The 15552-nt window shown below is 35.6% G+C and overlaps 1 non-coding gene across 1 annotated transcript; it reads right to left on the reverse strand.

Annotated features, from left to right (window-relative positions):
• Positions 1-10862: 10862 nt before the first annotated feature.
• LOC136221071 (small nucleolar RNA R71) lies at positions 10863-10969 on the reverse strand. The gene has a single exon (XR_010684862.1). It is a non-coding gene; the product is annotated as a small nucleolar RNA R71 (small nucleolar RNA).
• Positions 10970-15552: the final 4583 nt, after the last annotated feature.

Raw genomic sequence — 15552 nt, forward strand, 5'->3', positions numbered from 1 at the left:
ATGTTAAGGCTAACGCTGTTGCCTCCTCAAAGGAGGACGGTATTCCTGCCCCTGTGGAAAGAGAGGTTAACTCCTCTCTTTCCCATCACGCCTGATCTGTCCCAATATTCGCTGTCCTATCATCTGGTAACCTCTAACACCCTTACTCTATCATGTTTTGGTCCGCCTATTTTGTAGTCACCTTATCTACAATCTGCTGCCGTGATTAATAACATTGAGGACAATGTTTTGTTTTCTTTTGGGGGTGGGGATTGTGTGCACCACAATTTATGCGGAAATAACATGATAAATGTTGTTAATCGGTTTGTTTAATTTAGTGATTTGATGTAGAACAAATACCCCTTGAGAATTGTTGTGCATATCCTTGGTAATTATTGTCTGTTTCCATTGTTTTCTTTCCGCTTATGTTTGTTCCATCTAGGGAATTGCTTGGTGTTATGTAGGAATCATAGAGCAGACTGTGCATGCTATTTGGTGTTAGGTTGTGTTAATTGCTTGTTTGCACTTCGTGTTATTTAATTCAGGAAGTTCCAAAAATTTTGAAATCTTTAACTCCTCTGTCAAAATTAGTAATCATGGCCTTACTGCATTTTTCCCCGAAAATAGTGAGAACTTGAGCCTTATAATGCATCTATAGTATGCATTGATTTATGAGTAGGCCAGCACTCACTATCTTTAGGGAGAATTTGCCTTGGTGCCCTGTTGAAACGGTGATTGGTTCTGACTTTCATAGGAGGAAAAAGGCATTTAGTTATTCCTTCCGCTACACAAAAGGCACCTGTGCTATGCACCCCAATTATTAGGATAACCAAGTCGAGCCATAACCTGCTCTTTCTGAATAACCACGAATGATAACCCTCTCCCTTCACTTATAACTCTAAAAAAAACCCTGAGTTCTGTCTTATGCCTCGAATTGCAAATTGTTTAAAATAAAAATCATGTGCTTAAGTTATGCGAATATAAGCAATTGAGCGAACATCGCTTAAGGAAAAGATTGAATGAACTAGGGAATATAATGTGGGGAGGAAGGAACCTTTATTAATAGTCAAAAGAGTACTGGGTTATGAGGGAACAGGTTGTGTAGATAAAGTGTGTGTAAACAGCAATCATTATAGGCTGCGTATGTTAAATAAAGTGCAAAAAGACAGAATTCATACACTGAAATAGCTTTTCACTGTCAAACCAGAGCCCAAGCCTAACATTACAACCTTTATAAAGTCCTTTGGACTATGTCTGGAGGAACTTTGACCCATAGATTCGGGACCAATAGGCAAACTCGCACCCTAAGGATGTGGTGTCTGAGCTGAGGAGTGAAATCGCATTTGTTTTCCTATGGCAAGAAGATGCCATGCGAGAGTGAGTGAATTATTCCATTCCTTAGTGAGGCATGTCTGGCTGTTGGTAACTCTTTGTGAAAGAGGAACTCTAAATTTTAAGATTTGAGGAATTTCTTGAGCAAAAAGGACACAATTTTTAAAACAAGCTTTTACTCTTCGATGAAACCTTAGCATGCATCTGTTCATCTCCTAATTGTGCCAAGCGTCCTGTGTTTCTTTACTCCTCGTTCTCATTCATTAAACTAATTTCATTCCTAACCCTTTTTCTGATTCCTTCTTACAATTTGTTGCTTGAGGACAAGCAAAGGTTCGATTTGGGGGTATTTGTTAGGCATGAAATTGACTAAGTTTAACAGATAATTTATAAGGGAATTCGGGTATTTTTATATCATTTTGTAAGGATTAAGGGCTAATTAATGTCCTTGTGCAGATAAGCAAAGAAAAATGCTAAACTCGCTGGAAACAGCTTGTTTCGCTAATGCCAATGAGGAGTGGAGCCTTACTTTTGTCCAGCGGTTAAACGCCGGATTATCCAATGACGGACAGCGACAGATCGTTGGTGGCAGTGAAAGGAAAGCGGCAGGACAGCAGGTGAAAGTGTGTGGCATTGGGATTGCCCAAAGAAGCAAGATGATTTGAAGTCTCACCCCCTTGAGTGTTCAAGGGTTAATCTAAAAGTTAATCATTTTAGTTTATTTTAATTGTAGTAAGTAGTTGACTTTGTTTGAAAAAGAGTACGAAAGTTGTACCGATTTTGGGTAGTCTCTGTCTTTTCCCTTTAAATAGGAAAAGCAGAGAAGGTTTAGGTATCGGAATATTTTCTTAGTTTTAGTTTTTTAGACAAGTAGAATAGAAGGAAGAAGAAAGCTCTCATGGAGTCTCAAGCTGTAACAAGAATCCTCTTCTGCTCACTGCTCGATATGAGTGAGTAGACATTTTGAACGGGCATGGCCTGGCCGGCCCGGTAATGTAAGTTTTACAACGTTTTTTATGAATATTTAGTATTTTGCCAATGTTGTGATCAATGAGGATTTAACTTTCTTGCGTAAGCATGTATGTATGTGTTAGATGAATGTTAGGACACTGCTTTCATCTTCACCGATATCTCTATTGATCTCCCAACTTCGAAGCTGACAAGTTAGAAGGTTGTGTCGAGGGTTTTCTCATCTAGAAATGCAGTTTTGTTCTTAATGCTAGAAAGAACGTATCTTTAGGACGCTAAAGATGTTAGTAAATCTTAGGAGTTTGAGAACACACGACAGTTGACTCAAACTCACTTCAAAACTGATACTTTGGCTTCGTTGGCATTATCTTTTATTCATGGAATGTTGTAAGATGTAGCACACCGTGTTCGGTTATGTCGAGCCTGTTCTATTCCCTAAATCTTTGAAAAGTAACCTTATTTCCTTGATTTATCATTCTGCCTGAGTCATTAAACAACCAATATCAAACAATCAACGATAAAGGAAGACACTGTTGTAACACACACTGTTTAGCAACGATTTCCGATATTTATTTGAATCACAATCCCTGTGGAGACGATACTCACTTATCACTTTATTACTTGTATCTAGTGCACTTGCTAGAGTCTCATTTGAGGACAACATTCATCAAGTAAACATAACCATATCTGGTATGGTCATCTATGAAGCTAATGAAGTATCTGAATCCTCCTCTTGCTTGGACTGACATAGGACCACATACATCTGAATGTATTAATCCTAGAGTGTCTGATACATGCTCACCTTTATTGCTAAAGGGTGTCTTTGTCATTTTTCCTTTTAAACAAGCTTTGCATGTTTCCAATGATTCACAATCAATTGAATCTATAAGCCCATCTTGACATAGCTTAAGCATGCGTCTTTTGTTTATATGGCCTAAACGACAATGCCACAAGTAAGTTGAACTATCTAGCTTATGTCTTTTGGTATCAATTGCGAATACAGAAATTTTATCATCTAACACATAAATCCTATTTAATGATATTCCTGAAAAATAGAAAATCCCATCTTTATAAAACTCGCAATGTTTGTTCTTTATTGAAATATGAAAGCCGTCATCAACAAGACAGCTAATAAAAATAATGTTTCTAGACATCTCTGAAACATACAAACAGTTCCTTAATTCTATTACAAGCCCAAAGGGCAAACTCAAAGCATAATCTCCAATCGCGAGTGCGGCAACTCTTGCTCCATTTCCTACTCGCAAGTTTATGCTTCCCTTCTTCAATTCCTTAGTCCGTCTTAGTCCCTGCATATTCATACAAATATGAGATCCACATCCGGTACCCAATACCCAAGATTCAGACTTTGAAATTGTATTTATTTCAATATAAAACATACCAGATGTTGAAGCACCGTCTTTTCCCTTCTTGAGGGATGCTAGGTACTCCTTGCAATTCCTTCTCCAATGCCCGTCTTTACCACAGAAGTGGCACTCTCCTTTGGGCTTCTTTACTTGCTTCCCCTTAGTGGGCATGGCCCTCTTGCCTTTCTTGGGATGTTTAGGATTGGGAAAGTTCCCCTTCCTCTTCTTTGATCCCTCTATGACAAGAGCCGGTATTGCCTTGTCTTTCTTCATATTGGGCTCAACTGTCTTGAGCATGTTTGCAAACTCTTTAAGAGAGGTTTGCAAGTCATTCATCTGGTAGTTCATGATTAACTGTGAATAACTTTCTAGGAGGGATTGAAGGAGTAAGTCCACACTTAGCTCATGATCCATCGCGAATCTAATACTAGAAAGCTTGGTAACATAGCCTATCATCTTGACACAATGTGTCATCACAGATGTGCCCTCTTGCATCCTACAATGATATAACAGTTTTGATATCTCATAGCGTTCACACCGAGTTTGTTTCCCAAACAACTCTTTCAAGTGCACGATGATGGAATAGGCATCCATCTCCTCATGTTGCCTTTGAAATTCCGGTGTCATCGATGCAAGTATGATGCATCCCGCGTGATCATCATCAGCTTTATGCTTCTGGTAAGGATCGATCTCTTCGATGGGAGCATCATCAGCCGGGGTAGGGGGTATCGATGTATCAAGTACATACCCTATCTTATTGAACTTCAAAACAATTTTGAGGTCGCGATACCAGTCGGTGAAGTTTGAACCGTTCATCTTATTATCGGTAAGTATATTTTGCAGATTGGTTTTAGTCATGATTTTACGAGTGTTTTAATTTAAACTGAGAGTGAGAAAGAGTAAACGTATGTTATTCATTTGCTTTGAAGTATATCAATCTAAAATTATAGGTCTTTTCATTTCATTTTAAATTGCTCCCACCATTTTGCCAAATTAATAGCCCTCCATATTAATTCGAAGAATTTCACAAATCCTTTAGTGAGCTAGGATCCTAACTCCTGAAACTTCACCTTGAGTTTACTCAACAAGTTAGTCTCATTTGTTAGGTAGATTCGTACAATTAATCACATCAACAATGCGATTCCTAGGTTATTGGGTTACTAACCACATTAGTAACTAATATGTATTCATATTAATCCCAACCATATTGCCCATTAGATTATGACAACATGAGTTTGTCCATCCAATTATCATAATCTAATTTAAGTATTACCCCCATATTCATGAAAACGATTTTCGATAATTCAGGTGTTACTATAAGACCCCGAGCTTGAGTTTACTCAACAACCCAAAGGCCCCCAGTACTGCCGGCTGAATTATAATATTAGGGAGGGGCAACCGATTTTAATAACTTGCTTATTTACTTAACTTTTAATTAGTGAGGGATTTTTATTTTAAGTCTCATAATATAACCTAGTCTTGATTTGCTTTAGCATATATCAGACACATACAATATACATTGGCGTTATGGACATATTATCTAAATTATTCCGTTGAGCCAGAAACGGAATAAAAGGTCAAACCTAGTGAAATACTAACTATTATATATTTGTCTTTAGGTCTTCCATCTTCTCCATGGCGCCTCGAAATTACATCAACATTAATTTCTATACTACTAAAGAAAACTTCAATTAACTTGAAGGGAATTAGATGAGAGGAGAAATTACAATAGATAGTAGATAGGTAGGACACGCAGGTCCTATTTCCAAAATACCAAAAGACTAAATAGAGGGTCCAAATATGTCCATAACTCCAACCATGCATAGACTCAATTAAATAAATTTAATTGGTTGATTACATAAAATATTTATGTAATATTTAGGTTAATCACATTAACTTGTCAAATTAACTTTCATCCAATTTTAATTCTATCAGTTTTGTATCTTCTATATCTAATCCAATTAAAATAGATCAATTACATATTAGATTAATATAACTATACAAAATCTTTTGTTATGCATATCCCGGTTAATTTTGTTTTAATTCATTTAATATCTTTGATTTACAAATAAGTAAAACAAACTTTTAAATAAATTCTTTTATTTGATAATCAAAATAGAAAACTATTTATTTCTGAAACTTATATATATACAAATATATTTAAAACTATTTTATTTTAAAACCGTTTTAAAACAAACATACCCTCGGGCCGGGCCCGTAACGAGCCCGACCACACAGCTGCAGCCGTCTGGCAGCAGCATCGCGTCTGGCCCATCGCTGCCTTGCGGCGCAACCCGAACTACTGTTCAATATAATTTTTTTTATTTAAATATATATATCAGTTTTAAAATAATTTTAAAACGATTTTCAAAATGTAAGAAAAGCTTTTAAAGATTTTCTGTTTTATCTTTAGAATTAATAAAACTAACTTTTATTAATCTAACCATAAAACAAATAGATTTTGTTACAACGATTATCAATCAAACTAATTAGGAACTTATGCAAAATCAATTTTAATTAACAATTAATTAAAACTTATTTATCTTTAGATTAATTAATCAAAACAGTTTTATTAATTAACCTAAAAATAAATATTTATTCAATCTGATTGAAAAACCTTTTAATTTTCATATATGAAATAACGGATTTAACGCAGACTCTGATACCACTGAAGGAAAATAGGCAAACGTTTGGCAGCGGAAATATAAAAATTTTAACCTATTTCCTTTAACCAAGATCCGTTAATCGTTATTTCATATAAAGAGGGATAGAAGGAAATACCTTTTGATGAACTATCTACTGTTGCAATCGAAGTGCCCTCAACTCTTAATCCGAGTTCACGAGCCCAAAACAAAACACAAATCAAACGAAGTTATAACTCAACCGTATAATAGCAATCAAGATAGATTGCCTCTAATTAATCAACACAAGATCAAAGAGTAAAAGGAAAGAGATGAAATCAATTGATTCGGAAGCAAGTGGTGAAAGACGATCCACTACAGTAGGGGTCGAAAATTCTCTCTCTCTGGGATGGCAAGGGTGGCCGAAATTTACAACTAGAGGGGGTTAATATGGCCTCTTCCATCTATACCCTAGTCGGATAGAATTAGGTTACTGAATAAGAGTTTAATTCGGAATAATACTCTTATTGTTATTATCTATAATTATATCTAAATATAAAGATAATAATAACTTATTAATAGGATAATAATTAGAAGCAATTTAATCTTTAATAAACCTCCTAACTTATTTATCCTATAATTAATTTAATTCATAATCATAATCTAATTATAATTGTTTAAAATTAAATTAATTCCTTTATGTGTCACAACACATAAAATCACCCCCTTATTACAGGGCCTTAGTGGACTCAGTTGGGCTTCCGTCAATTAATTAACATCTGTTTCTCTTTTGGGTTCCAAGTCTTATATGTGACCCATTAGGTTCTTATTGCTTCTAGCCGTATAAACTATTAAATTAATTTCTCAAAATTACATTCAATCTTTGTATAATGGAATGAGTACGCGAACTGTGATTGGCAGATCCGAAACATTCCCCCAGAGCTATAAGAAGACAGGTTGATTCCGTCGTTGACCTTTCCGTATTAGTTACAGTATAATTCGATCCTTCATCATCTACATCCTTGAACAGAATCTTATGACTATGGATAATGTCAAGTCACATATAGCGAGACGTTCGTTTTACTTGTACAGGCCGAGTTAACTCCAATTAGATAGGTTAAATGAAATCTACATTTCAAATCTTAAGCTATCACCTTGCAAGGATTTAGAGTTAAGTCTTCCACAAAGCGATCCTTGGACGTATCTCCCATTTATCAGGAGTGACAAATGCTCAATCCAATGTTAACTATCCTGCAATTACTTCCTGTGATACCCAACGTCTGCGGTACACAACCCAGAGTCATCCATGTTATGGATCGTGTTACAACAGGATCAAAACATCACATTCCATAATCCAGAATCACTAATTAACATTCCTTTGAGTCTTAGGATTACTTATACCTTTTAATACCAATGAGATGAACATGTGACAAGGATAAATCTGCCCATCCTGTTATCTCACGTCGGGCCCCCAATCCTAATGAACCCTTTCATTGGATCCATGTAACTGTCCAAATATCTGCATATCTGAAGCTTGTGAGATCAGCTCTCTGTCTCGACATAAAACATTGTTACATGCAAGTCTTAATAGTGTTATGTCAATCCCTATTCAAAACATATCACTTGACTTGGGGTGGTTTTAAGTTTATTAGTTTATTATAATGTTTTTTCTCACTTCATGCTTGTATGAACACTTTATAATCACTTTAAATAAACTTAGGGATTTCCTTTTATTAGACTTATTTAGTTCTTTAAAAGAGGTTGCCTTTATACAGTTATGAAACCATATCTTATTAAAACAAATGACATAAAGAACAATTCATTTACATTAGGTTTATATCCTGGAACAATTGTCTATAGGACACTAAACCCCCAACATTATCCAAAGAAATCGAGAAGCTGATAGAAAGAGGAAAGCTAGATAGATTCCTCTAGAAAAAAGGGAGATTCGGATGAAAGCACACAGAAGTCTAATCCAAAGAAGAAGTCAAAAGGTGCCATAAAACGTCATAGTACGCAGGCCAGGATATCAGCCGCCAATCAATAAGTCCAAGACACAAATTGATAATGATTCTCTTAATCACCCATTCACCGAAGTAACAGATGTCACCTTCCCACACGCGGATGCTTTAGTTATAGTCATGACCATTGATGGATGGGACATAAAATGGGTAATGATCGACACTAGTAGCTCTTGCAATGTGATCACCAAAGGGGCATTCGCCAAGTTGAAAGTTGATCTAATTTGGGTAGAGACAATCTTCATGGATATATTGGGCATAACTAGACATACGATCCAAACCAAAGGTCAAGTCATGATGGAATGTGAGATAGAATAGAGTAACCAAGCCTGGAGAGGTAATTTAGTGTTCTCCATCATAGATGGGCAAATGGCATATAACATCATCCTGGGCAGATGTTGTTAAGCCCAAAATATACCTAAAATATCATCATTAATTACATCAATATTGCTACGAATTTATGCTATTTATAACTATTTAGGAAGCTTTTACTCTCGAATATGTTTCTTTCTTGTAAGGTACATTAATATTTTGTAAGATCCAAATAGGAACGAAAAGAGCTCGAAAACAGAAGAAAAACCCTACAAAAGGAGTCGAAGACGACAGAAATTAATAATGCCAAATCGAGGACGCGAACGAAAGCTGAAAAACCGAAAAATGTTCCGTGCCGCGACCGCGGCCCCCAAATTCACAGTCGCGACACGCGTTCCCCAGCTTTTCCTTCCTTCGTTTAAAGACCAATTGATGCTCCCCTATTTTCGGTAGAGAATTTAACATTCTCGGTACGAGCAGGAGATTTTAGAAGCCTAATTACACACTTTCATTTTCGACGAAACGCGATCGTTCGGGTGGATAAAGACGTCCTTTCGCAACGGACACGATCCTTCACAACAGACACGACACTTCAATCAAGACTCTTCAACAACTATAAATAAAGAGTTGATGGAGAGTTGAAGATATGTAGAAAAAAGAGATTAGTATAGAATTTATGCAAAAATTCTGAATCAAGTGATTCAGAAGTTAGATTTCGATTCTGTAAAAAGCAATATGCTGTACACACATTGTTTATTCAATAATAACAAGTTTAGTAGCGTTTAGACATTGTTCCAGTTTAGTTTTCATTTTGGTAGTAGACCGACCCAGTCTCTATTACGAAGATTCAACGAGAAGATTGAGTAGAGGATCCGCCCCTGAGCCTGACAAACTCTAACGAAACCCAAGGAAAGGATTGATCAACCCGTTCACTTGCAAGCCGTCGAATGTTTCCATGCTCCATGTTCTCTGTAAACTTGTATCAATTTATATTTCATCTAATAAAGTCCGTTCTATTCGATAGATTTTTATGCAGCACTTATGGTAACCAATCCACTAAAGTGATTGCTGGTGTTTTCATTAAAACGTATTTAATCCAAAATCTTTACAAGGAAACTTTGTTGAACACTTAGGCAAATTATTATCTCGAAAGAGTTTTAATTTGATTAAGGGCAACTATCCCGAAAGGGTTTTATCATGTTCAAAGCCAATTAATTAGAGGTTCCGTCATTTATTTCATCTTTATAATTCGTACAAAGTTTAAAGTTGTTTTCTTTGCTTAATGCAAACGAATACATTCGTTTACTTTTCTAAAAAGTACTAAAAGTTCCTATCTTGCAAATTCATTCTTAAATCAGAATATTTTCTAACGTTTTCATACTCTAATCTAATTCTCATTCTAGCAATTTCAAAACCAAAACCGATTAAACGATTTTTCCATAGTATAAACCTTAAAGTAAATTTAACCGATTGTAAATAAGTTTTGTTAAAAAAAACGTTCCCTGTGGGATCGATATCTTTTATTACTACAAGCGTATACCGTGCACTTGCGGAAATCGCTCAAAAAGTTTTTGGCGCCGTTGCCGGGAAAGCCAAAATTTTTGACAAAATTTTAAATTTTTCATGTTTTATTACGAATCTAGGTTTATTCATACTTATTCAAACTTTTATATTTTATTTATTTTCAATTACTAACATATTTATTTTTCAAATTCTGTTTTTTTAGGTAGTTTCGGTTCGTGCGAAATTTCAAGTTCATGCACAGTTCTCGAAGTTCGGGCACGTCACCAGATCCTATTGACCCAGAAATTGAAAGAACTCTTAAAAAGAATAAGAAAGAAAAGAAAAAGAAAAACAAAACCCCAATAAAAACTAAAATTACCGAGCCAGAAGTTATGGCCACACTTATGGATTACGCTAGGCCAGGAGTGGCCGGTGTAACAAACAGTATAGTTAGACCCCAAATTAATGCACATCATTTTGAAATTAAGCCTGCGTTGCTTAATATGTTGCAAAATAATGTAACGTTTTACGGGTTACCTAACGAAAATCCTAATACCCATTTGACAAATTTCTTAGAAATTTGTGACACTTTTAAAATTACTGATGTAACTGCAGAAGCAATCAAACTTCGCCTTTTTCCTTTTACTTTGAAGGATCGAGCCAAAGAATGGTTAACTTCTATGCTAGCCGCATCAATTGAGACTTGGGAGCAATTAGCCCAAGAATTTTTATCAAAAAAATTTCCTTTAGCAAAAACTGCAAGAGTCATTAAAGAGTTAACATCTTTTTCTCAAAATGATAATGAAACTCTTTATGAGGCTTGGGAACGTTTTAAAGAACTTCAACGTTTATGCCCACACCACCAATTGCCCGCTGAACTTTTAATGCAAACATTTTATAATGGACTAAATCCTACAACTAGAGGTTCATTGGACGCTATGTCTAGAGGGTTATTCATGAAGAAAACATCTGCCCAAGCAAGAGAACTTTTGGAGGAAATGGCAATCAACAGCAGTATGTGGCCCGCGGAACGTGGACACGTACCATCAGCGAAACCATCATCCTCAACTACTTCATCAGTTAAAGGTATAATGAATCTTGATTCAGTAGCGATGTTGCAAGCCCAATTTTCTGCCTTATCGCACAAAATTGATAGGTTTATGGCACCGTGTGATTCTAATGGTAAGCCAATCCAAACAGATGTGGATTACGAAGGTATGAGTGAAATTGAATAGGTAAATTTTGTCCAAGGGCAAAACCAAAATAATAACCCTTATTCCAATACATATAATCCTGGATGGAGAAATCATCCTAACTTTAACTGGAGAGATAATAATAATAATAATAATGCTACTGCTAATCAAAATCGTACTGCTAATTATCAAAATCAATCTAGAGACACGATTAGCACTTTATCTTCTAAAATCGACAAATTTATTGATGCTATGAGCGGAAAAATAAGTAATCACGACGATGGTTTTAAACGGATCGAGAATAAATTCGATCAGCTTATTAAAAACCAATCATCCAGCATCCATAATTTGGAGATTCAAATTGGACAACTCGCCAAATCAATTCCATCCCGCAAAGAGGGAAGTCTTCCAAGCCATACGGAAGAAAATCCGAAAGAGCATGTTAAGGCTATCACTCTTCGTTCAGGGAAAAATTACTCAGGCCCGGAAATACCCGGAAATTCAACTTTACCTGGAACTGATTTATTAAAGCCCAAAGAAGATACATTAAAACAAAAAGATGCACCAAATTGACTCTAGTACAAAAACTTTGGTACCCAAACCACCTTTTCCACACAAAGTCCGCAATAAGGACTATGACAAGCAACTTTTAACATTTTTAGACAAACTTAAGAATTTGCATATTAATTTAACATTTATGGATGCGATTACACAAATTCCCAAATATGGTAAATTCCTCAAAGATTTAATTTCAAAGAAAATCAATTGGGAAGGAATTTCATCCATTTCTCTAACTGAAGATTATAGTTCAATTGTGTCAAGTAATTTGCCCACAAAACTCAAGGATCCCGGATGTTTTACCATTCCGTGTAAATTGGGAGATATTGAATTTCCCAGTTGTCTCTGTGATTTAGGAGCAAGCATTAACTTGATGCCATTATCTATTTTTAATAAGTTAGGCTTAGAAGAAGACATCAAACGTAACAATATGGTTTTGCAATTAGCGGATCAAACCACTAAAAGACCATATGGTATAATTGAGGATGTTTTAGTTAAAGTTGACAAATTTATTTTTCCTACCGATTTCGTTATTTTAGATTTTGCTTATGACGTAAATTGTCCGCTAATCTTTGGTAGACCGTTCATGAACACAGGACGTGCTCTAGTTGATGTGTTAGAAGGGAAAGTAGTTTTAAGAATAGGCGATGATAAGATTGAGTTTGATATGAATCAAGCAATGAAATATCCTATGGAGGATTTCGCTTGTATGAAACTTGATTTAATTGAAGAATGTGTAAATGACATTGTTCAAAAAGAAGAAATAATAGAACCTATAATGAGCGAGGAACTAGAAGATAAGGACCCAGAACCTTTGATTCGAGAAGATGGACCAGTTCAGCCTTCAATTATAGTTCCACCTAAATTAGAACTTAAAGAATTACCAAGTCATTTGAGGTACGCTTTCTTAGGCGAAGGCAATTCTCTACCTATTATTATCTCTAACAAATTAACACAAGTCCAAGAAGAGAAATTGAAAGAAGTTGTTAGAAATAGGATAGGAAGTATGGGTTGGCAAATATCAGACTTAAAAGGTATTAATCCGAGCATCGTAATGCACAGAATTCACTTAGAAGAAGATAAGCCACCTAAAGCGGATAGGCAAAGACGCCTAAATCCGAATATGAAAGAAGTAGTAAAAAATGAGATTACTAAACTTCTGGACAATGGAATCATCTACCCTATCTCGGATAGTGAATGGGTTAGTCCAATCCATTGCGTACCTAAAAAGGGAGGCATAACAGTTGTAAGGAATGAAGAAGGTGAATTAATACCTACACGAACCACCACTGGTTGGAGGGTTTGTATAGATTATAGAAATTTAAATAAAGCAACTAGGAAAGATCATTTTCCTCTTCCTTTCATTGATCAAATGATCGAAAGGATAGCTGGTCACGCTTTCTACTGTTTTCTAGATGGTTACTCCGGATTCTTTCAAACATACATTTACCCGGATGACCAAGATAAAACAACCTTCACATGTCCTTACGGAACATTTGCATATAGGAGAATGCCCTTTGGTCTATGTAACGCACCTGCAACATTTCAACGTTGTATGACTGCAATTTTTAATGATTTCATTGAAGATATCATGGAAGTTTTTTGGACGATTTTTCAGTTTATGGAGATTGTTTTGATTCGTGCCTAGAAAACTTGGATAAAGTTTTGTCTAGGTGTGAAGAAACAAATTTGGTATTAAATTGGGAAAAATGTCATTTCATGGTTGACGAAGGAATTGTTTTAGGTCACAAAATATCTGAAAAAGGATTAGAAGTGGACAGAGCAAAAACTTCAGTAATAGAGAAATTACCCCCTCCAACTACTGTTAAGGGAGTAAGATCATTTTTAGGACATGCCGGTTTTTACAGAAGATTTATTAAGAATTTTTCTATAATTTCCAAACCACTCACTAATCTACTCATGAAAGATTCTACCTTTGATTTTAATGAAGATTGCGTTAAAGCTTTCGAAACATTAAAAACAGCTTTAGTCAGTGCACCTGTTATTGCTAAACCCGATTGGGATTTACCATTTGAAATTATGTGTGATGCAAGTGACTTAGCTGTCGGATGTGTTTTAGGACAAAGTAAGGATAAGAAACTTCATGTCATTTATTATGCAAGTCACACACTTTCCGGTGCACAATTAAACTACACCACCACTGAGAAAGAAATGTTAGCTGTAGTTTTTGCATGTGATAAGTTTAGGTCATACTTGTTAGGTTCGAAAGTTATTATTTACACTGATCATGCAGCACTAAGATATTTATTTGCTAAGAAGGATGCAAAACCACGTCTAATTAGATGGGTTTTATTGTTACAAGAATTTGATATAGAAATAAAAGACAAAAAGGGAGTAGAAAACCTTGTCGCCGATTATCTATCGAGACTTGAAGATGAAAACGGTCCCATAGGTGAAACTAACGGTATACGAGATGATTTCCCTGATGAACATCTCTATCAAATGAAAAGTGTCATGTCACCCTGGTATGCAGATATTGCTAATTATCTTGCAGGCAATATTGTTCCAGAAGGATTAAATTTCCAACAAAAGAAGAAATTTTTCTTCGACATTAAACAGTATTTTTGGGAAGATCCTTTTCTGTTCAAAACTTGTGGTGACGGGATAATTAGGAGATGCGTTGGTGAAAATGAATATGAATCCATAATGTCGGAATGCCATTCTAGCTCTTATGGAGGACATAATGGAGCTACCAAAACAGCAGCTAGAATATTTGAACGTGGTTTCTTTTGGCCTAAGATGTTTAAAGACGTCCATTCATTTATTACTCGTTGTGATAAGTGCCAAAGAACAGGAAATATAGGAAGGAAAGATGAGATGCCCCTCACAACCATATTAGAAGTTGAAGTCTTCGATATGTGGGGAATAGATTTCATGGGACCTTTTCCCCCTTCTAATGGTAAAACTTACATATTAATCGCCGTTGATTATGTTTCAAAGTGGGTTGAAGCAATTGCAACCCCGACGAGCGATTCTAAAGTTGTCGTTAATTTTCTTGACGATATATTTTGTAGATTTGGTTGTCCAAGAGTCATCGTTAGTGATGGTGGTGCTCATTTTATAAACCGAAGTTTTGAAACGCTTATGAAAAAATATGGAGTACGCCACCGCGTATCAACGCCATACCATCCTCAGTCAAATGGTCAGGCGGAGATATCAAATAGAGAACTCAAATGGATTCTAGAGAAAATAGTTTCATCCTCAAGAAAAGATTGATCTTGTAAACTAAATAATGCGTTATGGGCATACCGTACTGCATTTAAAACACCAATAGGAATGACTCCATACCGCTTAGTGTACGGGAAGGCATGTCATTTGCCAGTCGAATTAGAACATAAAGCCTATTGGGCTATTAGGGAACTTAACTTTGATTTACGAAAAGCAGGTAAGAAACGTTTGCTCGATTTAATGAGTTAGATGAGTTACGCCATCTATCTTACGAAAATGCGAAAATTTATAAAGAAAAAGTGAAAAAATGGCACGATGCCAAAATTAAAGTCAAACACTTTAATGTTGGGGATAAAGTGCTGTTATTTAATTCACGACTTCGTTTATTTCCAGGAAAACTTAAATCTAGATGGATAGGACCATATTTAGTCGTCAAAACATTCGATTATGGTTCTTTAGAACTGGAAGGTCCAAACGGAATTCGTTTCAAAGTTAATGGTAATCGATGTAA

Source organism: Euphorbia lathyris, chromosome 2 (genome assembly GCF_963576675.1).
Source record: "Euphorbia lathyris chromosome 2, ddEupLath1.1, whole genome shotgun sequence".
Lineage (NCBI taxonomy): Eukaryota > Viridiplantae > Streptophyta > Magnoliopsida > Malpighiales > Euphorbiaceae > Euphorbia > Euphorbia lathyris.